Here is a 24,992-nt window from a genome sequence, read left to right on the forward strand (position 1 = left end):
GTATAGACAGTTAATTAAGCCCACTGCAAATATTTAGGATAGCACCCACCATCAAGCTCCACATTTTTAAAAATGATTTCCTTTATCTCTGTAATAGTAAAATAGTACCTTGTACTTGATCCCAACTAAGATATAATTAATCCTTATTGGAAGCAAAACCACACTATTCAATGTTTACTTGATTTCCTAGTAGACTTAAGGTAAGAATGTCCAAATTGAAGATCCATTATCTGGCAATCCCCAGGTCCTGAGCATTCTGGATAACAGGTCCCATACCTGCATCACCTTGACACATATGCAAAACCACATCTAAAGCTGGCAATAGACACATAGATATAGTGGTACGAAACAGAGGTTCCCTAGATATTTTTGGACTTTGTGGGGAGTCAGAATAATCGTCCTGTGATTTTTCTTACTATGGAGATTGGTCGTTTAGTCTATCTGACAGGTTAGAAAAATTCTGTCAGCTAGCATTAATATCTCTGCATGTAATGCCTGACGATGGGTGACATTCATTACTATTTGTCGGACATAACTTTTGTAAGAATGCTGTCTTTGAATTAAGGATCGTCTGATTTGTTCTTTGTGCTTCTTTATTTAATTTGAATGGTTAATTGTAGATCATTACATTGAAACCACTGATCTTTCATCATACAAAACATAACATCTAAAAAATGTGACAAACCACCATATTCTTTAACCATTTAAGTGCCAAATATATGTAGAATCTCCAGTCTTGAAAGAGTTCTCTAGAACATGATGGAAAAGTTGGCATAGTAAATATTATATTGCATTGCATACGCTTATTCAACATATTCCTTGTAGAGATTTAGCAGATGAGAATGGCATCTTCAAACAGCAAAAAAACAACAACAAATATATATATCCACACAAAAACTTCTATAATTGTTTTTTTTTCCATTTATATAAAAATAATCATACAACAGATTAGGTACGATTTTTCCTTAGAACAGCCCCATAAGTAGAGGGACAATATTGCTGATAAAGGAGATCCACCAAGGTTTTACTTCCAGGAACCATAGTATAATGCTCTTTATTGGCAAAATTAAAGAGATGCAAAGCAAAGGAGCTATTAAAGGTTGGATACTCATTCCATACTTCATAATACTTCTTCCAGCTTTCACCTCGTACGGGATAGAAGCGATCAGGATTTGTGAATGTCATATTCCCACACCTAATATCTTCTGTAGACTTAAATCCAGGTATAATGCAAAAAAACCTTTTAAGAATTCGAGTGAAGAGGGCTGGTCCTTGATGCCCCCAAATAGCGCCATTATAGTTCTGAACATAGTCTTCCATACTCTTCCATGTAAATGTATGATGTGGAAGACATACCATTGCTGGAAACAAGGTTGCTCTCAGCAGCCAAAAAGTTTGTTAGTGGGATAGGTCTTATTGAAATAATGTCAGTGTCCATATAAATGCCTCCATATTTCCATATTAGTGCCAACCTGCTGCCATCTGAACTTACATGAGTCCAGTAGGTTTCACGGGAAGGATTTACCTGAAAATGAAGTTAGAATTAGTATTAACATAGAATACCTGTTTCTAACCCATAAATATCTACATTAACTCAGTAATACTTTAATAGGCTCTGGGATTGATCTTTGTCCATTACTGTCCAAATGGAAACAATGAAAACTGACTCCAATCTGACACTGGAATCTCTCAAGAATAATGAACACAGCTGAAGTGCATAGTATAAGATTTAGTTACATAGTTAAATTGGGTTGAAAAAAGACCATCAAGTTTAACCCCTGCAAATGAAAACCCAGCATCCATACACACACCCCTCCATACCTTCACATAATTTATATATATACCCATACCTATACTAACTATAGAGTTAAGTATCACAATAGCCTTTGATATAATGTCTGTCCAAGAAATCATCCAAGTCATTCTTAAAGGCATTAACAGAATCAGCCATCACAACATCACCCGGCAGTGCATTCCACAACCTCACTGTCCTCACTGTAAAGAACCACCTACGTTGCTTCAAATGAAAGTTCTCTTCTTCTAGCCTGAAGGGGAGGCCTCTGGTACGGTGATCCACTTTATGGGTAAAAAGGTCCCCTGACGCAACAGCCAAAGCCAAGGTCAGGAGAAACGATCCCAAGGATTACTCCTTTTATACTATGACCATAGGTAAACAGTTAGGGACCACCGTATGGTGTTTACCTTGACATGGTATGATGGCTTACCAATTTTATGATCATAACTTTGTAACTAAAAACCCGTTGTTATACACACATGCATTTGCATATATAGTGAATTACTTGTGAGACAGGGGACCAAGGAATGTGCATTGATTCATAGGATACATCACCTGGATGGGGATTGATGCACTTGTTCTTAAAGGCAGCTCTCCATTTTGCAATTTCTGCAATCTGGTTGCTAGTGCCCAGATTACCCTAGCAACCATGCATTGATTTGAATGGGAGACTGGAATATGAATAGGAGAGGGTCTGAATAGAAAGATGATTAATAAAAGGTAGCAATAACAATAAGGGGGTTATTTACAAAACTCCGAATGTAAAAATCATGAAAAATTTGTGATTTTTTTAAAATAATTTTTTGGAATTTATTAAACCCCCGAGGATGGAAGAGTTTGCATCTGAAAATCCGGCATCTCAGACTTGTCGAGGTCAATGGGAGAAGTCCCAATGATTTTTGTGCAATACCCCAGAGTTTTCGGGTGAAAACTCTGAAAATTTTTTTGAAAATCAGATGAAAAATCCAAAAAAAATCATGTAAAGAAAGTCTGAAAAGCAAATTGTCGGGAAAATGTAATAATAAATAAGCGTTAAAAACCCAAGTGGATTCGATCGGAGTCTGTAGCAGAAAATATTGAGATAAATTTGAACTTTGATAAATAATCCCCAAAATGTGTAGCCTTACAGAGCAATTGTTTTTAGATGGGGTCAGTGACCCCATCTGACGGCTAGAAAGAGCCAGAATAAGTAGGCAAATCATTTAAAAACTTTAGCAATTAAATAACGGAGAACAATTGAAAGGTCTCTTAGGATTGACTATTCTATAAAATCCTAAATGTTAATTTAAGGGTGAACCACCTCTTTAAATCGTCCCTAAGTGAAGCATTATTTTAGATTTTAAATATCTAGTTACTGACACCTAGTGGTGAAGATTAGGAAAATAATGATTCGTATAACAATCCATAAAAAAAAATCTTAAATAGATACATACTTGACATTTAAAGAGAAACACGAATATCAAGTGAATGATATGTGGGTTAAAAACATTTAAAGTGATACTGACGCTAAAAAAACTACTTTTTAAAATATATGTACATTAAAAGTTACCAATAGTTCATGTTGATAGTTTTTTGCTGAGAAGTATTTTTAAGTTGATGTTCCTAAACCTGACTGTTTTACAACCTGACTGTCCCATCTCAGCCTGTCAGTTAAAGTTTCTGATGCTAATGGACTCCTGCTGCACAAATATGGCAGCCCCCTCATAGACGAGCACGGGGAGTCAAATGGGTAATGTATGTGAGCAATACTTTATAGCAAAATTATAAGTAGCAAACAAAGCCAATACTATGATAAATGTAAAAATGGTTTAATTTCTGGTGTCAGTATCTCTTTAAGTAAATATTGCCCTTTTACATCTCTTGCCTTGAACACTATTTTGTGATGGTCTGTGTGCTGCCTCAGAGATCACCTGAGAATAAATACTACAACTTTAACTGTAACAGAAAGAAGTGTGGGAGTAAAAGACAGAACTCTGTCTGTTAATTGGCTCATGTGACCTAACATTTTGTTTGTTTGTTTGTTTGTGTACACTGCGAACCTAGGATCCCAAGGGGCGGCCTTTATTTTTTAAAATGGCAATTTTGTATATGTGATTTTCCAATGGCACATATGGCACATATGACTTAAAAAGTACATTATTATGAAAATGGTTTATTTACATGAAGCAGGGTTTTACATATGAGCTGTTTTCATTAAATATATTTTTATAAAGCCCTACATTGTTTGGGGGTATAGTTTCCCTTTAACTCAGTGTAACTTAGGGACTCTGATGGGACAAAAACAAATAAATATTTTTATATATATATATATATATATATATATATATATATATATATATATATATATCAATTATCTCCAGACCACACTCCCTGTTATAAAAACGTAATAGTTTATTGTTGCATAGTATCAATGCCTGACGTTTCGGTCCTCATTAGGACCTTTTTCAAGGATGATACAAAACACTAAAAAACTCACATTAAATAACAAAGTGCATAACCAATAACATAACCAATTAGTGCCCTCATTCAATTGACTCATCAGTGTAAATCATGTGCTCAATCAAGTGTCCATTAACATATGGTGAATATTCATATATAGTGAATTTGACAATATTGTATTTATCATGCACATATCAATTATGCATAAATATGTGTCTGTGTATTTTCATAAAAACATAAAAACATGAATAAATATCTAATACTCGCTTAAATACAATGTTATAATTAAAAAGATAAACTTGTAACACATTAAAACATCCACAAGATGTCACCAGTGTGTCTCAAAAAGGGTCAAGTCACAGTGTCCATAGAATCTACAATCTAGGACCTATAATATCATCCCAGGGCTCTTTAAATGAGAACATTGCGCATTTCATTGATTATCTGTTGCAACCATGCATTAAGAAGATTGGAAGCTATTTACCGGACACAAATGATTTTCTTAGAATGATACAGAGTGCTGATTTACCATTAAATGATTTGGAGATGGTTACGCTGGATGTACAAAGTCTGTACACATGTATACAGCATCAGGCGGGAGTAAAAGATGTGAGAGATTTGATATTGGGGAACCCTGAGTATGTGGATCCTCCGACAGAACTTGTGCTGTCTTTGCTTGAATTCATCTTATATCGTAATTATTTTAAATTTGAAAACCAATATTATCTTCAACGCACCGGGACTGCTATGGGGTCATGGGTAGCTCCCACATATGCCAATGCATTTATGTGGGAATATGAAACCCAGCAGGTAAAACCTTGCTCGTTTATTGCGGATGCAACGTTTTTCCCTTTTCTCAAGAAAGGGGTCACGCCCCGAAACGTTGCATCCGCAATAAACGAGCAAGGTTTTACCTGCTGAAATTACCCATGTTGTGCCGGTGTGTCCTGTTCCTACGTTGTTTCTGAGGTTGCCCATTCCCTCTAGCATCGAGAACCTGGGAGTCGCTGAAGTCTGGACGGCCAGGGTGTGCGAGTGTAAGTCTTTCTTTTTGGAATATGAAACCCAACACATTTTTTCACATAATTTATTTTGGAGATATGACGCTTTTTATAGGCGCTATATCGACGACATTTTCTTTTTATGCCTGGGGCCTACTGGACAACTAATTGAGTTTGTGGAGCAATTGAATCGACTGGATAGTCTAGTAAAAAGATGAGTTTCAGCAAGGACAGTGAAAATTTCCTGGATATGACAGTATACAAAAATGGGGGGAGGTTACAGACATGCATATTCACCAAGCCGACTGATAGGAATACTATATTGCACTTTGGCAGTCACCGCCCCAGACATTTGATAAACTCACTGCCCAAGTCGCAAATGTTAAGGTTAGCCAGAATTGACAGTGAGATCTCCAAGAGGAGACATAATTTGAAAATTATGAGAGACTACCCGAGACAATTGATCGACAACACATCGAAATGGGCAGAGAGTTTAGATCATAGTGAATTGTTGCAGGTGGGGGACACGACCACCAAACCAGACAGACGCCGACCAGAAGGAGAGATTTCCTTTACCAGCCAGTATAATTCAAGGAGTACTGAGGTAAAACAAATTATACTCCAGTACTGAGATGTAGTATATACAGATGAACAGCTGAGAGGGAAAGTAAGTAAGAGACCCAAATTCAGTTACTCGCGTTCGAGGAACTTAAAAGAGCAGTTAAGTCCTTCAGATCCAAGGGACAAGTATGACAAGAGGCATAACAGGTTATATCTAGCGATACGTCCAGGAGTACATAAATGTAAGGGTTGTGTGATTCACTGATTTTAGGAACTCACTTCACACACCCTTACACAGGTAAGAGATATGCAGTAAGACAGTGGATGACCTGTGAAACTGCAATGGTGGTGTACATTTTTAAATGCCCCTGTGGATTGCTCTATTGTGGCAAAACGATTAGACCACTAAAAGAAACAATAGGCATGCATAGGTCAAATATAAGGGCAGCTCTAGACCCAGATAGGGCAAAAAATAGAAGTAAAAGTGATGGAAAACAAGATATAGCCCAACAGCCGGTTGCTAAGCATTGGGCTGAGGCCAAACATGATGCCTCTTCATTTAGATGCATGCCTATCGAGCATATTAGAGTGCACCCCAGGGGAGGCAATACAGAAAAGATGCTACTGAAAAGGGAGGCGTTCTGTATTTATGAGTTAAATTGCATGATCCCATATGGTATGAACGGACAAGTTAATTTGAGCTGTTTTTTTAACTAAATATCTCTTGGAAGAAGATCATGGTTAGCAGACAATTTATTCTACGATACCTCCGTAGTTGTTACAGTGTATTAGTCAGGATTTTATATGATAGTTACAATTTTGTTTCTAATTTTTTGTTTCCTTTTAGGACTTGTTACATAGTCGGATTCTATGGACACTGTGACTTGAACCTTTTTGAGACACACTGGTGACATCTTGTGGATGTTTTTAATGTGTTGCAACGTTTATCTTTTTAATTATAACATGGACACAATTGTATTTAAGAGAGTATTAGATATTTATTCATGTATTTATGTTTTTATGAAAATACACAGACACATATTTATACATAATTGATATGCGCATGGTAAATACAATATTGTCAAATTTGCTATATATGAATATTCACTAAATGTTAATGGACACTTCATTGAGCACATGATTTACACTGATGAGTCAATTGAATGAGGGCACTGATTGGTCTAAAGTTATGCACTTTGTTATTTAATGTGAGTTTTTTAGTGTTTTGTATCATCCTTGAAAAGGGTCCTAATGAGGACCAAAACGTCGGGCATTGATACTATGCAACAATAAACAATTGAGTTTTTATAACAGGGAGTGCTGGTCTGGAGATAATTGATGTATACAAAATTACCGTGCACCCCTCCTTTTACTGAAGCTGTTTGCCTTGGAGTGCAGATACTCATTTGAAAGTATATATATATATATATATATATATATATATATATATATATATATATATATATATATATATATATATATATATATAATAGGACTGGCCAGCTTAAATATATTGCAATATATGGACAAACATTCCCTGTTTTGTTTAAAGGGTAAGGCATTTTTTAGTAGCAGTATGCACAAAATGTCTCTGTCTTAAATATATTGATAATGGGTTGAGTACAGAGGACCTCTTGTATTTATCTATATATATATGTAGCACTATAGTAAACTGACTTGTGCTAGGGCAGTTTTAGCTACTTTCCTTTGTGGGCTGAAACCACAGATGAGCTCTCTTTCTCAAGGGTAAGCCCTCGCAACGCGGTGGAGGCAAGGGAATAGTGTAACTGTAACTGGGTACGATAGCACAATGATGGGCGCCAGTAGTTCTTTAACGGTTGAATAAATAATTGTGTTTATTGAACAATAGCACATAGATCATTTAGCACATTGATCCACAATGGAGCATAGAACACACACAGCAGCATAAAGGAAGCATATATTCACAACACGTATAGGCTGAATCCCCACAGGCTAGGGAATATACAGCAGAGAGTAAGTTGACAGCATGTGACGGGTATTGCCCAGTTTTCAGGATATCTTCCAGTGTCAGACATGGGGAACTCCTGACATCCCTATCTCAACACTTGGTTCCAAACTCTGGGTCAGTAATACCCTGGGATCTTAATCCCTCTAATCTCCTCGGTGGAGCCTTGAGCTGCTCAACTAAATAACCTCTCTATTACTCCTAGAGTGATCTATAAAACGAGTATAGCTGTCTAATTACTAGGGCCAAGGCGCCTAGGGTCAGCACTACCCATTCCCTTCCAGCCTGCTTGGTTGGGCTAAAGCAATGGACCCAGAACACCTGGTTCCTAAACCTTTTATACTCTGGCACAGTGCAATCTGGTGTACACTGTGTGAACTACAGGGGTTACATAAGCACAAGATCCCCATAAGGACCCACTGAGGTGTCCATATTACTAGGGATGTGACTGTCTGTAAAGTGTAAGGGTGTCTAAGATTTTCACATCCCTACATATATATATATATATATATATATATATATACATTCCACTGCAGTACCAGTACTCACCATAAAGTCATTATTATCACTCTCCATAGCAAATAAGAGGATCCACACTCACAGGACTTAAAATTCAGACATTACTATATTACTTTATATTTAACAAAATACTGGCGTTTTGACAGAACCACTGCCTTTCTCAAAATGCCAAATAAACAGTAGACGATGCCTTAAATCTGCGGAAAGGTGGAAAAACAGCAGCATTACCCATGACGTATAGTCATCATCATAATGGAGCGACCACCCATTTAGCATTGTAAATATTTATGGTCCCACATCCCGTTTATTATTTTATAAAACAATCAAACAATCATTTATACACTTCATCTTTTTTATACAATTATTAAAAACAAAAAAACAAAATAGCTAACTTAGATGTAACAATCACAAAGCACCTAAACATAGATCTTCTATACTTTGTTGCTAGTTTGTCAGTCTCTCTCTGAGCAGATGTCATATAATTTACAAGGTTACCAATCTTTTCGCGGACAATCTCTTATCTACAGTTGCGGCCAAGTAAGTACCTTTTTATTTGCTAGGCTTTATACTCAATTAATTGCTTAATTTTACATAGTTAAACATAGTTACATAGTTAAATTGGGTTGAAAAAAGACAAAGTCCATCAAGTTCAACCCTTCCAAATGAAAACCCAGTATCCATACACACACCCCTCCATACTCTCACATAAATTATATATACCCATATATGGAAATATGGACTTGATTTTGCCTTTAAAACATTTTATTACAGCAGAAAAGTAACACAAGTTTTGGGGGAAAATCCCTTCCTCAGGTGCACCTCACCAATGCACCTGAGGAAGGGGTTTTCCTTGAAAGCTTGTGTTACTTTTCTGCTGTGATAAAATGTTTTAAAGGCAAAGCTTGAGGATGGTGTGATTCATATCCCTTTATTCCCAGAGGGATAAAAAGCCCGAATATAAAACCACGGCATCTCAAACTTGTCGAGGTTACATAAAAGTCAATGGGAACAGTCCCATTGATTTTTGGTTGTGTCGAGGGTTTCGGGCAATTTCATGATGTTTTCTGAGCTTTCGGGTGAAAACTCAGAACAATTCTGAGATTTTGGGGAAAATTCACGAAAAAAATCGTGAAAATCTGACCTTTTCCCGCAAAGCAAATTTTTGGGAAAATATAATAATAAATAAGCGTTAAAAACCCGAGCGGGTTAGATCGGAGAATGTAGCAGCCGATATTGAGATAAATTTGGACCTTGATAAATAACCCCCTTAGTGTACAATACCAAAATGGCCACAAGATGGACTGTGCATTTAGTTGTGTGCTCTTTGCTATATGCTGTTGTATCATCGTTGCATTTAGTTGTGTGCTCTTTGCTATATGCTGTTGTATCATCGTTCCCAAATGTTTTAATCTTCCAATACATTTTTTCACTGTGTGAATAGGTTTGCCACCATTTTCATTGTTAAAAACCAGTCTGCAGGCAGGAGTCGAGGAGGTGATGTCGCTTGGGGCAGGCAGTGATGTCACTGAGTGGGGAAATGGGTGGGAAAATGCACAAGCAGGGATGAGATGGGGGAGGAAATGTGCAAATCCATTTGGAGATCAGAAACTGATAACATATAAAATATGATCAGTCAGTGGACAGGGATAGGGTTGCCACCCGGCCAGTATTTTACCGGCCTGGCCGGTAAAAATGATGGTTGATCCCAATGTTATTAATAGGGAAAAATGATAAATATATAGGAAGGCCGATATTTGTTTCTGGAAAAGGTGGCAACCCTAGACAGGGAAGGCAAAGATTTTGCAGGGTATTACTAATGTACAAATGTGATAAATTTGTGTAAGCCAATAGTTATATGGAGGTACTGTGTGTTCCAGAAAATTCTCTGCTCACCATACAAATCAATTGGCATACAACTCTTAATCACTGGGAAAGAGCCCTTGCAGCAACATAACTCGAGGGGGGCGGGCCCTGCCGAGAGACGTGCAGCTGGGCCCCCTGTCCTCCTCCATACGCCCAGAATTTGCGGCGGAGGGGGCCCTGAGGGGGTGTGGGCCCTGGTCCTGGCTCAGTTACACCATTGAGCCCTTGTGGAGTTAATGGATAAAAGGTGTTGCTGAGCCATAACTTTCAGGTTGATTAAAATGGGTGTCAGTAGTTCTTAAAACAAAGGATACAGGACTGTGGGACAATCTCTTAGAGGACAGTCACAGATAGAGTACTGTTATTTATCATTTACTCGTGTATTAAACCAGAAGCATTTACATATCAGGTACCAATAATCAATGTGTGGACTGAGTCAGTGACTAACGCTATCATTTATTCTCATAGGTGGTTCTGACTTGCTACCATTATCCTATCTCTCCTGGAGTAAGCTATAAATTGTGATGAGCATATGTTTTGCCACACATGGATTTGCAGCAAAATTCCACAGCGGAATTGGAGTATTTTATTGCGAAGCTGTGACATTTGCAGCAAAAAAAAAAATTGCTGGGAAAAATGGCCATTCACTTTATTGCATTTGGGGTTAGATAAAACTTGAGAAAAAGCTTCTATTCTATTGAGTGCGAAGTGGCTAACGCTAGTGAAAATTCGCCAGTGTGATGTCATTTTGTTACTTCGCCGATTTACTAACGGGCGCTGGCTTTAATTCGCTAGCGAAGTGGACCTACTCTAGCGCTACTGTACACCCTTCCACCAGGCAAAGTTGCGCTATGGCGAAGGGACGTAACTACGCTAATTCACTAACTTGCGCCCGACTTGCTTTCGCCACCTCAGACCAGGTGAAGTGCAATAGTGTAGATAGGGCTTGCTTCAAAAAACCCTGACGTCTTTTACTTTTTTAAGGGTAATAGGCTGAAAAAGATCGTAAATTTTTTTTTGGGGTACTCCCTTCCCCCCTAAATTTCCTAATTTATGGTGCCTAAAATATACAGTGGGCACATGTATAGGGCAAAATAACAACTCTATTTTATATTATGAAGCTTTCCCAGGCTTGTGTAGTGTAATGTATTTGCTGCTACATATACGTCCATTGTACTTTAATTTGGCGACGTATGCAAATTAGGCATCGCTAGCGTAACTTCACTTTGCTTGACGAATTAAACTTCGCTACCTTTCGCCTCCCTGAGTGCAACTTTGGATTTTAGTGAATTAGCGGCGCCCTGGCGAAACTTCGCCTGGTGAAGTGCGGTGAAGCCAATGCTGGTGCAACTTCGAAGGTAAGTAAATTTGCCCCATAGACTAATATATTTTGCTATAAAAAATGTCCCTGCAACAAAAAGTCGACCATAGACTTTAATACATTTTGCTACAAAATTCTCCATGACAAAAAGTTGCCAATTATTTTAATGCATTTTGTGATTTTTTTTTGGGCAAAACGGGGCAGATTCATACATCACTAACGGGGCCGGAACTAGGGGTAGGCAGAAGAGGCACCTGCCTAGGGCGCAAAGATGTGGGGGTGCTGGGCAGGTACCTAATAAAACGTATTCTGCCTACCCGATAGTTCAGGCAGCTTCCTTCCCTGCGCTCTCGCTCCCATTCTCGCTCCTCCCCTCTTGCACTTCCCCCTCCCTCCGTCACTACCTCCCATGCCCTTCCCCTTGGTAACTTGCCTGGTTATTGCGCGAATGTGCTCTTGCGCATGCGCACAATTGCGAGTGCGCACTTCTCAGCGCGTGTCTGCACGAAGAGTTCTGGGTGCGCACACGGGGGGGGGTATCCTGACGGTTGCCTAGGGCGCTCTGTCAGCACGGCCCGGCCCTGATCACTAATTACAAATAAATCCTCACACAATATTGACAGGTGTGATCCAAGGAGGCCGAGCAAATGTTATCTTCCCCTTTTAAACACTAGAACAATGACATCTACTGGCCAGTTACTGAATGCAAAAAATACTTTAACCCATCGAAACCTTCTCTCAACTGCAAATTAGGACAACCTGAATAAGGGGCACCCAAGCACATTGTGGATTCATACAAAAACGAATGAATTCATAAAGCCTCTATACAAGCTGTAAATACGTATACTATACCTACCGTTTTGTACCAAGGCAGAAGTGGAGTATTATTGAAGACTTCCTCCAGTCTCAAAGGGAAAAGGTAGATATTATCATGGGATAAAAGTGTTGGGAATCTCTTTTTTGCCTTGTCTTCATCTTCTAATGAATTTATATCTGATAAACCCTTCATAAAGAAAGCAATAGGTCTGTCTGGGTAAATCCGGGCTGCAGACTCTACTGCGCACAAAACTAAGTGTGGGGGCTGCATCCTATCAGTGGTCTCGATAAAAATTATACCATTCCCATTGCGAAGAACATCTTCTGGTCTTAGATTGCTTGATGTTTTGTTGGTTGGTTCGTCTTGATGTGATGTTGCCTTGTTGGCAAAGATAAAAGACATAATAGCATAGCTTTTTTGATACTTCACAGTCACCTTGTAGAAGAAACCAAAACCCACCAGAATCATGAAAATTAAAATATTCCTTAAAACTGCTGCCATTATAGAGTGATAAGATGATAAACCTGAAAAAGAAAAACAAATTCTATTCCTGGATTTTTATAAAATGCATTAATACAAAAACTTTTGTGAACAGTAGTTTGCCCATAACAGACAACAATTCCATTATTTTCTGCTGCAAAATTTGTTGATACAATACTAAAGTAGTACTGAACACCACATAGTGGATGTACACTTTTCTAATTCATTCACACATCTGTGTAAGTAAATTTGGAAGGTCTGGGGTTACCTTTGAACAGTTGTTCTTGCCTTTAACAGATACTTGGGGGTGGGTCATAGTGACTGAAGGAGGCCTATACTCTGCAAAAATACAATTGTGCAGTTTCCCATGGTTCTTTGGAACAGTGATCCATAACTAGTGGCTCATGAGTAACATGTTGATCACCAAACCCTTGGATGTTGCTCCCAGTGGCCTTAAAGCAGGTGCTTATTTTTGAATTCCTGACTTGAAGTTAATTTTCGAAGTGGCTGCTGTTTGCCCGCACTCCTGCTCCAAGCTTATAACTTTAACATTGGAGCAGGTTAAAGGGAAACTCCATAACTAGTGCAAAGAGCGCTATTGTGCTCACTTCTAAACACAGCCAATTGCAGCCATTATTTGCCACCCACAGGAACTTTTTGAATGCTTGTGTTGCTCTCTAACTTTTCTTACATTTGAATGTGGCTTATGGGTAGAAAAGGTTGGGAAACCCTGCTCTAGAGTTGCACATTATGTTGTACTTATAATAGATATACCATGACCTAGATCAGTGCTGTCCAACTTCTATGGTACCGAGGGCCGGAATTTTTCTAATCTACATGGTGGAGGGCCGATAACGGAAACCAGTGTTAGCCACTCCCTGTTTTTAGACCACACCCACGTTAAACCACACCCATGTTACAGCAAGACCATTTCCATATTAATAGCACACCAAAAAACCAAATGGTTGGTGCTTACTGCAGGGATCAGGGCCGGAACTAGGGGTAGGCAGAGTAGGCAGCTGTCTAGGGTGCCATCTAGGGTGCCATTATTGAGGGGGGTACTTTTAAGGGGATTTTTTTTAATCTTTTTGTTTTTTTCAAGCGTTTATTTAATAATTTGTTTCAGTTATCATGGTCACCCAGTTGGGTGGAATCCCCCTCCTTCCCCTTCTCCCTCTTGCCTTCAAGTAATAGCTCCTTCTGTGCGGTGCAGCGCAATGTGCGTACATGCATCAATGATGTCACTGATATGTTGGGTGACAGAGAGAGGCAGAGAGCTGGGGGGCTGCTTGGTGTGGCTCACTCTCGCTGCTCTCAGCCTTGCACAGTTGCACTGAACTGAAGACTTTCTGTCTATTACTGTAAAGTGTGAAGCTTCCTGCTGGCACAGCCAGGTACAGATTTGGGGACCATATGTTTGCTGTTGCTGCTGGGCGCTGGCACAGGTACATAAATACTTGGGGGCAATATGATGTGATCAGATTTATTTTTGGCTGCTGTTGGCACAGGTAAAGATTGGGTGAAATATGATGGCTGCAGGAGGGCTGTATGATGAATGGCTGCTGAGCTTGCTTGCACAGGTACGAGTGGGGTGTATGATGGATGGCTACTGGGCTACTGGTACATGTATAGGGAGCAGTAATATAAATGAAAAAATGTTTTACACTTTCTTGCTCTCTTTATTTAAAAACCATCATGGTAAGGAGGGAAATGGTAATGCAGGACAGGGGGGCGCTGATTGAAGCAAAACTACCTTGTGCCTGCCCTGGCAGGGATGTCACTCATATGTGAAAAAAGTTAAATCATATAAGACATACCCATAAATCCATATGCCTCCTCCTCCCCTGTGTATAATACAGTACCCCAGCATATGATTAAACACCTTTGTTAGTTTGTCAATTGCTAACAGCCCCCCAGAACAAATACCAAAGTATGACACACACAGGGAGCATAGAGAAGGCAGAACAGAGCAGGAGACAGGAATCAGGACCAGTCTAATATGTACTACATACAGTGACACAGTGTTGGTGCTCCATTAGCATTTTGAATAATGTGTGAACAGGTGAATAGGGATGTAGCGAACGTCGGAAAAAATGTTCGCGAACATATTCGCGAACTTGCGTCAAAAATGCGAACGGTTCGCGAACGTCGCGAACCCCATAGACTTCAATGGGAAGGCGAATTTTAAAAGCTAGAAAAGACATTTCTGGCCAGAAAAATGATTTTAAAGTTGTTTAAAGGGTACAACGACCTGGACAGTGCCATGCCAGAGGGGGATCAAGGGCAAAAATGTTTCTAAAAAATCCATTGTTGACACAGCGCTGCGTTTTGTGCTGTAAAGGGCAGAAATCACACTACATTTCTAAACCTGTGTAATAAAATGCTTTAAAACGTCCGGCGTCTACATGCCAATCAAGTCGTGTAAAGGTTACAGCCTGTTCACACGCAAAGACGAAACGCGGTGCTTACTGCAACGCAAAAAGACGCAAAGAGCTTTAATGAATGATACCGTCAAGTGAGCAAATAATAGTTTTTAATTACTAGTTGCTTCTCACCTCCAGGATGTTCGTCCTGTTGGTGGCAATATTTCTGTAGTGGTGTGTTTAGCAGTCACCATGCTTGTGCGCACGTGCACGGTCAGGCAGAGGTAATTCAATGTACAGGGAAGTGAACCAAAAAACACTGATTCTGCAGTGTGGGCCCAGTTTTGGTCTACTTTATTGATCACCTGCGGTGACCATAAAACATGCGATTTTGCCACTGTTGCAGAACCCTGAAAAATTAGGCATGTGTACTTTCCTGAAAAATTATGTTTTTTTTGTCGCAGCCACTGAACCAGAAGTCCAGAAACAATATGCCATATAAATGCTGAAAATATTAATTTTTTTTTGTGGCAGCCACTGCAGCACAGAGGCCAGAAAAAATATGCCATATAAATGCAAACAATATTAATTTTTTTTTGTCGCAGCCACTGCAGCACAGAGGCCAGAAAAAATATGCCATATAAATGCAAACAATATTAATTTTTTTTTGTCGCAGCCACTGCAGCACAGAGGCCAGGAAAAATATGCCATATAAATGCTAACAATATAAATTTTTTTTGTCGCAGACACTGAAGCACAGAGGCCAGAAAAAATATGCCATATAAATGCTGAAAATATTCTGTTTTTTTTGGCCGCAGCCACTGAAGCACAGAGGCCAGAAAAAATATGCCATATAAATGCTGAAAATATTCATTTATTTTTGTCGCAGCCACTGAAGCACAGAGGCCGAAACAATATGCCATATAAATGCTGAAAATATTCATTTTTTTGTCACAGCCACTGAAGCACAGAGGCCAGAAAAAATATGCCATATAAATGCTGAAAATATTCTGTTTTTTTGGTCGCAGCCACTGAAGCACAGAGGCCAGAAAAAATATGCCATATAAATGCTGAAAATATTCATTTATTTTTGTCGCAGCCACTGAAACACAGAGGCCGAAACAATATGCCATATAAATGCTGAAAATATTCATTTTTTTGTCACAGCCACTGAAGCACAGAGGCCAGAAAAAATATGCCATATAAATGCTGAAAATATTCTGTTTTTTTGGTCGCAGCCACTGCAGCACAGAGGCCAGAAAAAATATGCCATATAAATGCAAACAATATTAATTTTTTTTTGTCGCAGCCACTGCAGCACAGAGGCCAGAAAAAATATGCCATATAAATGCTGAAAATATTAATTTTTTTGTCACAGCCACTGAAGCACAGAGGCCAGAAAAAATATGCCATATAAATGCTGAAAATATTCTGTTTTTTTTGGTCGCAGCCACTGAAGCACAGAGGCCAGAAAAACTCAGGATTTACCTGGATTCAAATTAAACCAGTAGGGTTTGCACCCTAGTTTGTAACGGTGGTGGAGGGAGGAGGACGCTAAAGGACAGCTGTATGTGGAGTCATGAGGCGTGCAGAGAAGGACAGCTGCATGGGGAGTCAGAATCAGAAACTCAGAACAAGTCTTCCGGCGTGCAGTAACCCTCCGAGATCCACCCCTCATTCATTTTAATAAAGGTCAGGTAATCCACACTTTTGTGACCTAGGCGAGTTCTCTTCTCAGTTACAATCCCTCCTGCTGCACTGAAGGTTCTTTCTGAGAGGACACTTGAGGCGGGGCAAGACAAGAGGTTCATGGCAAATTGTGACAGCTCTGGCCACAGATCAAGCCTGCGCACCCAGTAGTCCAGGGGTTCATCGCTCCTCAGAGTGTCGATATCTGCAGTTAATGCCAGGTAGTCCGCTACCTGCCGGTCGAGGCGTTCTTTGAGGGTGGATCCCGAAGGGTTCTGCCGCTGCCTTGGACTGAAAAACATTTGCATGTCTGACGTTACAGAGTGGCCAAAGTGCTTTGTCCTTGCAGGTGCGCTCGTGGCAGGATTACTGGCACCTCTGCCCCTGGAATGTTGATGAGTTCCTGAAGTGACATCACCCTTAAAAGCATTGTACAACATGTTTTGCAGGCTGGTTTGTAAATGCAGCATCCTTTCAGACTTGTGGTATGTTGGTAACATTTCTGCCACTTTATGCTTGTACCGAGGGTCTAGTAGAGTCGCGACCCAGTACAGGTCCTTCTCCTTAAGCCTCTTGATACGGGGGTCCTTCAACAGGCATGACAGCATGAAAGACCCCATTCTCACAAGGTTGGATGCAGAGGTATCCATCTCCGCTTCCTCGTTATCAAGGACTGCATCATCCACGGTCTCCTCCCCCCAGCCACGTACAAGACCAGGGGTCCCCAAAAGGTCACCACTAGCCCCCTGGGAAGCCTGCTCCTGTTGGTCCTCCTCCTCCACAAAGCCACCTTCCTCCTCTGACTCCACTTCTGACACCTCTCCCTGCGTTGCAGCAGGTGCCTGGGTTCGTTCTGGTGATTCCGACCAGAAATCGTGCGCTTCCTGCTCCTCGTCACGCTGGTCTACAGCCTCATCTGTCACTCGTCGCACGGCACGCTCCAGGAAGAAAGCAAAGGGTATTAGGTCGCTGATGGTGCCTTCGGTGCGACTGACCATATTTGTAACCTCTTCAAAAGGGCGCATGAGCCTGCAGGCATCGCGCATAAGCACCCAGTAACGGGGGAAAAAAATCCCCAGCTCTGCAGATCCAGTCCTACCACCCAGTTCAAACAGGTATTCGTTGACGGCTCTTTGTTGTTGCAGCAGACGTTCCAACATGAGGAGCGTTGAATTCCAGCGAGTCTGGCTGTCGCAAATCAAACGCCTGACTGGCATGTTGTACCGCTGCTGAATGTCAGCAAGGCGTGCCATGGCTGTATAGGAACGTCTGAAATGGGCCGACACCTTCCTGGACTGCCTGAGAACGTCCTGGAATCCTGGGTACTTTGAGACAAAACGTTGTACTATTAAATTCAGAACATGTGCCATGCAGGGCACATGTGTTAAATTGCCCAGTCTCAGTGCTGCCAACAGATTGCTTCCATTGTCACACACCACTTTTCCGATCTTCAGTTGGTGTGGGGTCAGCCACCGATCGGCCTGTGACTGCAGAGATGACAGGAGTACAGATCCGGTATGGTTTTTGCTTTCCAGGCACGTCATCCCCAAGACAGCATGACAACGGCGTACCTGGCACGTCGAATAGCCTAGGGGGAGCTGGGGGTGCACAGGTGTGGAGGAGGAGGAGGACCCAGCAGCAGAGGACGAAGAAGAGGAAGAAGACGAGGTAGAGAGCGAAGGAGGAGTAGAGGTGGTGGCAGAACCGCGTGCAATCCGTGGCGGTGACACCAACTCCACTGTCGTTGTTGAGCCACACATTTCCTGCTTCCCAGCCATGACCAAGTTCACCCAGTGGGCAGTGTAGGTGACATACCTGCCCTGACCATGCTTGGAGGACCATGCGTCAGTAGTCATATGGACCTTTGGCCCAACACTAAGTGACAGAGATGCGGTGACTTGGCTCTGCACATGGTGGTACAGGTGTGGTATTCCCTTTTTAGAAAAAAAATTGCGGCTGGGTACCTTCCACTGCGGTGTCCCAATTGCTACAAATTTGCGGAAGGCCTCAGAGTCCACCAGCTGGTATGGTAAAAGCTGGCGGGCTAAGAGTGCAGACAAGCCAGCTGTCAGACGCCGGGCAAGGGGGTGACTCGCAGACATTGGCTTCTTACGCTCAAACATGGCCCTCACAGAAACTTGGCTGGGGGCAGATGACTGGGAATGGGAACTGGTGGTCAAGGTGGAAGGCGGAGTGGAGGGTGGTTCAGACGGGTCAAGGACAGCAGAGGTAGAGCAGTAAGATGCTGGACCAGAAGGAGGGTGGCTTTTAGTTTGCCTGTTGCCTTTGAGGTGTTGCTCCCAAAGTGCTTTGTGCTTGCCGTTCATGTGCCTTCGCATAGAAGTTGTACCTATGTGGCTGTTGGGCTTCCCAAGACTCAGTTTCTGACTGCACTCATTGCAAATTACAACGCTTTTGTCAGAGGCACACACATTAAAAAAATCCCACACTGCTGACCTTTTTGAGGCTGGCAATCTGGGGGTAAAAGTAGAAGTCGGCGGCGTTGGCGGCAATGGCGGGTGCGTTGGCCGGCTGACCACAGGTGCCGATACATGTTGTTGCCCTACTGTTCCCTGCGAGCTGTCCTCCCTGCTTCTTCTAAGTCTTATTCTCCTCCTGCCTCTCTGACTCTCCGTCTCTCCATCTGAACTATCCTCCTCTTGCTCTCTTCTACTGGGCACCCACAAAACATCAATCTCCTCATCATCATTCTCCTCAGATGCATCAATTTCTTCTAACAGCTCACAGAAGGAAGCAGCAGCGGGGACCTCCTCGTCATCACTCATTATGTCCATCTCTGTTGTGTTCTCTGCCAGAATTAAATCTGGTGTAACGTCCTCATCTCCTTCATCTTCTTCTGCCAATAATGGTTGCGCATCACTCAGTTCAAGAAACTCATGTGAAAATAACTCCTCTGACTCCAGTGAAGAAGGGGCGCCGGTGGTGGAGGAAGTGTTACGTGGGGTGCCCATAGCAGTGGAGGATGAGGATGTTGTGGTAAAGTTAGAAACGGTAGAGGATGGGGTGTGCTGTGTAAGCCAGTCAACTACCTCTTCAGCATTTTGGGAGTTCAGGGTCATTGCCTTTTTAAAACTGGGCAATTTCCTAGGGCCACAGGATAGCATAGCAGCACGGCCCCTAGTGCCTCTGCGTGGCGGCCTGCCTTTGCCTGGCATTATTTTTAAAACAAAAACAACAACAACTCAGGTGGTGTTTCTGGAGACGGTATTATTATTGATATTTAGACAGAATGTGAACAAGCTCACAGAGCTAGATGGGAGTGGTTTGAAAATGAAGAACACACTGGGCAAATAATGCCTACAAGGTCAACGTATACACTACAGCAGTGGTGGATACGGAATATATTATTGCTGCTTGAAAAACGTCACTCAGGTGGTGTTTCTGGAGACGGTATTATTATTGATATTTAGACAGAATGTGAACAAGCTCACACAGCTAAGTGGCAGTGGTTTGAAAATGAAGAACACACTGGGCAAATAATGCCTACAAGGTCAACGTATACACTACAGCAGTGGTGGATACGGAATATATTATTGCTGCTTGAAAAACGTCACTCGGGTGGTGTTTCTAGAGACGGTATTATTATTGATATTTAGACAAAATGTGAACAAGCTCACACAGCTAGATGGGAGTTGTTTGAAAATGAAGAAGAAGAAGAACACACTGGGCAAACAAGGCCTACAAGGTCAACGTATACACTACTACAGCAGTGGATACGGAATATATTATTGCTGCCTGAAAAACGTCACTCGGGTGGTGTTTCTGGAGACGGTATTATTATTGATATTTAGACAGAATGTGAACAAGCTCACAGAGCTAGATGGCAGTGGTTTGAAAATGAAGAACACACTGGGCAAATAATGCCTACAAGGTCAACGTATACACTACAGCAGTGGTGGATACGGAATATATTATTGCTGCTTGAAAAACGTCACTCAGGTGGTGTTTCTGGAGACGGTATTATTATTGATATTTAGACAGAATGTGAAAAAGCTCACACAGCTAAGTGGCAGTGGTTTGAAAATGAAGAACACACTGGGCAAATAATGCCTACAAGGTCAACGTATACACTACAGCAGTGGTGGATACGGAATATATTATTGCTGCTTGAAAAACGTCACTCAGGTGTTGTTTCTGGAGACGGTATTATTATTGATATTTAGACAGAATGTGAAAAAGCTCACACAGCTAAGTGGCAGTGGTTTGAAAATGAAGAACACACTGGGCAAATAATGCCTACAAGGTCAACGTATACACTACAGCAGTGGTGGATACGGAATATATTATTGCTGCTTGAAAAACGTCACTCAGGTGGTGTTTCTGGAGACGGTATTATTATTGATATTTAGACAGAATGTGAACAAGCTCACACAGCTAAGTGGCAGTGGTTTGAAAATGAAGAACACACTGGGCAAATAATGCCTACAAGGTCAACGTATACACTACAGCAGTGGTGGATACGGAATATATTATTGCTGCTTGAAAAACGTCACTCAGGTGGTGTTTCTGGAGACGGTATTATTATTGATATTTAGACAGAATGTGAACAAGCTCACACAGCTAAGTGGCAGTGGTTTGAAAATGAAGAACACACTGGGCAAATAATGCCTACAAGGTCAACGTATACACTACAGCAGTGGTGGATACGGAATATATTATTGCTGCTTGAAAAACGTCACTCGGGTGGTGTTTCTGGAGACGGTATTATTATTGATATTTAGACAGAATGTGAACAAGCTCACACAGCTAGATGGCCACTGGGCAAATAATGCCTGCAAGTGCACTACTATTGGTGCACTACTATGAAGAACAGCAAACAGCACTGGACACGTTAAAGAACAGTAAGATAAGTAAAATAAAAAAAAAAATTATATGTATATTAAAAAAAAAAATATTCTCGGGTTGGTGCTGCTGAACTACTAGGAGCAGCACAGTAGCACACCAGTCCCACTCCCCAACACTGCTAGACTAATAGCACTTGGCTGTTAAAGTAGCAAAGTAAAACAACAAAAAAGAAAATAAAAGCAGTCCTTACAAGGACTATTGGGTTATTACAGCAGTCAGCAGATGAGATCAGAAGAGATCAGTGCCCACAGCAGGCAGCTACATACAGAGCACTGCAGTAGAAGGTAGATTACTAGCCAGCAAAGCTACCCTAAAATGTCCCTCAAATCCCTGCAGACTTCTGTCCCTCCAATACAGAGCAGTATCAAGTAGATTACTAGCCAGCAAACTTACTATCAACTGTCCCTCAAATCAGTGAAATCACTAGCAGCTCTCTCCCTACACTAGCTCTTCCAAGCACACACAGGCAGAATGAAAAAACGCTGCAGGGCTTCAGTTTATATATGGAAGGGGAGTGGTCCAGGGGGTGTGGGGGTGGTCCAGGAGGGAGAGCTTCCTGATTGGCTGCCATGTATCTGCTGGTCTGGGGTGAGAGGTCAAAAAAAAGCGCCAGGTAAGGCGAACCCAAAATGGCGAACGTCGCGCGACGTTCGCGAACTTGCGGCGGACGCGAACAGCCGATGTTCGCGCGAACAAGTTCGCCGGCGAACAGTCCGCGACATCCCTACAGGTGAACAATATGAGCAGTTTCAGTCTGGGTCTCAGGTGTGAACAGTACAGGCCTTTAGGATATAAACAATAGAGGTGTCACAAGTGTGAACGATACAGAGGGATCACAGGTGTGAACAATACAGGGGATTACAGTGTGAATTTGAGGTTTAAACAATGCAGGGGACAGTTAATCTCTGTAGTGATACCTTTTAAAGTTTATATATGGTAAATAGAGACAGCAGGCAGACTTTGATGTGGAGGGCCATATAAGGGGGGGTCGCGGGCCGCATGGACAGCCCTGACCTAGATGAATGAAAATCTTCATAGTTATGTTGTATGTCATGAAGGTAAGGCATAAGAACATCTCTTATTTGTAAGTAATTTACAGCTGTAACACAAAATCACTAGCGTTTGCATGAAAAGTGGACCCTGTACTAAATGTCTACTTATAAAAAGTGCTAAATTCGGTGCTTCTTGCTTCTCTTAATGATGTGCATTGCAACTCAGTGGGATTCATCTGCAAAGTTCATGGCAGGGTTCAACGTTCAAAAAATTAGGTGCAATGTGCAAAAAAATGGGTGCAAACTAGTGTTGTTTTTGTTTAACTTTTGCACCATGACATGCACTAAAGGCTTAGAAACAAAATGCAGCACAAAGACCTGTGCTTCCTCCATGAATCTGGCACTACCTGTGTCCTGCAGAGATGTATACATGAGTGTGGGCATGGTGAGGAATGTAGGCACAGGGCCAACATCAGTGGGGCACAGGGGGTACAGTCGAACTGGACCTGGGTTTAAATGGGGCCCTGAGAAAAGAATATGCGACTGGGGAATGGTAGCTTAATGCTCTCAATCTCAGTGGACACCCCCGCTCCAGGTGCTAAACAGGTAAAACAGGAAGTGAGGTCACGTAACAAGATAAGCATTAGGGGTAATTAGTGAGTCCTTTAGAAAAATGTCCTTGATTTATTCAGTCCACAGTGTGACATTTTCTGGAAACATTTCCAAATAGTCTCTTCAAAAAAATGTTGAAATAAATGAAATTTTTTTAAAAAAGTGTATAATACTCAAGGAACTGCCCATTTCTGGGCCTACCACAAACATATCTTGATAAATTACTCAATTCTTATGGAAGGAAAAGATATGCCCATTACTCTTACCATTAGCCGTACATATAATGTAACTATCATGGGCTCAGAAATCAATTATCTGAAAAAGAAACAAATCAAGCATCAGTAACAAGAAAAAGTAACAAAAACTTTTTTCACTGTACAAGTAAAACGCAACATTGTCACAGTGTCAAAGGAAGCATTTCACACTCCAGCTGTCATTCATGCCTTTAGGGTACATTGTATCTAACTTCTTGATCCAGTATGCTTCCCTCTGTAGTATTCTCTTTTTAGGGTTCCCCCCTCTCTGTAAGGGGCTAATCACTTCTAATATGGCCCACCTTAATTGTGACTGGTTATGATTAGCTTCCTTAAAATGCCTGGACACTGTAGTGTCCGTGGCTGTTCCTTTCTTATAATTTCGTATGTTTCCTTTATGCTCTTTAATTCGAGTCTTCACAGATCTTATGGTCTGGCCAATGTAGGCCAGTCCGCACGGACAATCGCAGGGACCGTGATGGGATCGAATGTCGCTCCCTCCTTTGCCAATATCTTCATGGAACAATATGAGAAACAGTGGTTGTTGCCACAAGGCTTATGATGTACAGAGTATAAATATAGTATAGTATATATAATATAGACTTCAACCTAAGGTCTTTTCTATAGGTCAAATAATTTTTCAGTTTAAAGGCAAAGTATTTCAATTCATGCATATGGTATGTAAATTACTTTTATATATAAATGTGTAATTGATAAAAATTGTTGCGGGAAGATTTTATGTATATATATATATATATATATATATATATATATATATATATATATATATATATATATATATATATATATATATATATATATAATATATATATATATATATATATATATATAAAATACCACCAATTGAATTTCTAGTGGCCTTGTTAGACCTAATTTTGTCGCATAACTACTTTTTGTTTCAGGACACCTGGTACTTACAAATCGCAGGGACCGTGATGGGATCGAATGTCGCTCCCTCCTTTGCCAATATCTTCATGGAACAATATGAGAAACAGTGGTTGTTGCCACAAGGCTTATGATGTACAGAGTATAAATTACCTTGATGTAACTATTTTCAAACAGGAAGAGGGGGTGGGTAGCACTCTATACAAAAAACCAACGGATAGGAACAGTCTGATTCATTCTAGTTCCCACCACCCTCCCCACATGTCCCGAGGGGTCCTATACTCACAATTCCTGAGAGTTATCAGGAACAATTCGGACAGAGACACGGCTGATGTACAACTCTCAGAGCTCGCGGAACAATTCAGGAATTTAGGGTACTCAAGGGAGCTCATCAAAGAACAATTACAGAAACTTAAAGGGCCTTCTCAGGAGACTCTTCTTCTGCCGGGACCAAAACCTGACCTGATTTTACCACCAAATGGAGCAATGATCAACAGATGGGAGATTATAAACTCTGACTAGTGATG

At 41.1% G+C, this 24,992-nt stretch overlaps 1 pseudogene; it reads right to left on the bottom strand.

Annotated features, from left to right (window-relative positions):
- Positions 1-938: 938 nt before the first annotated feature.
- On the bottom strand, positions 939-23,829 carry LOC108716240 (annotated as a pseudogene).
- Positions 23,830-24,992: the final 1,163 nt, after the last annotated feature.

This window comes from Xenopus laevis, chromosome 5L (genome assembly GCF_017654675.1).
Source record: "Xenopus laevis strain J_2021 chromosome 5L, Xenopus_laevis_v10.1, whole genome shotgun sequence".
NCBI lineage: Eukaryota > Metazoa > Chordata > Amphibia > Anura > Pipidae > Xenopus > Xenopus laevis.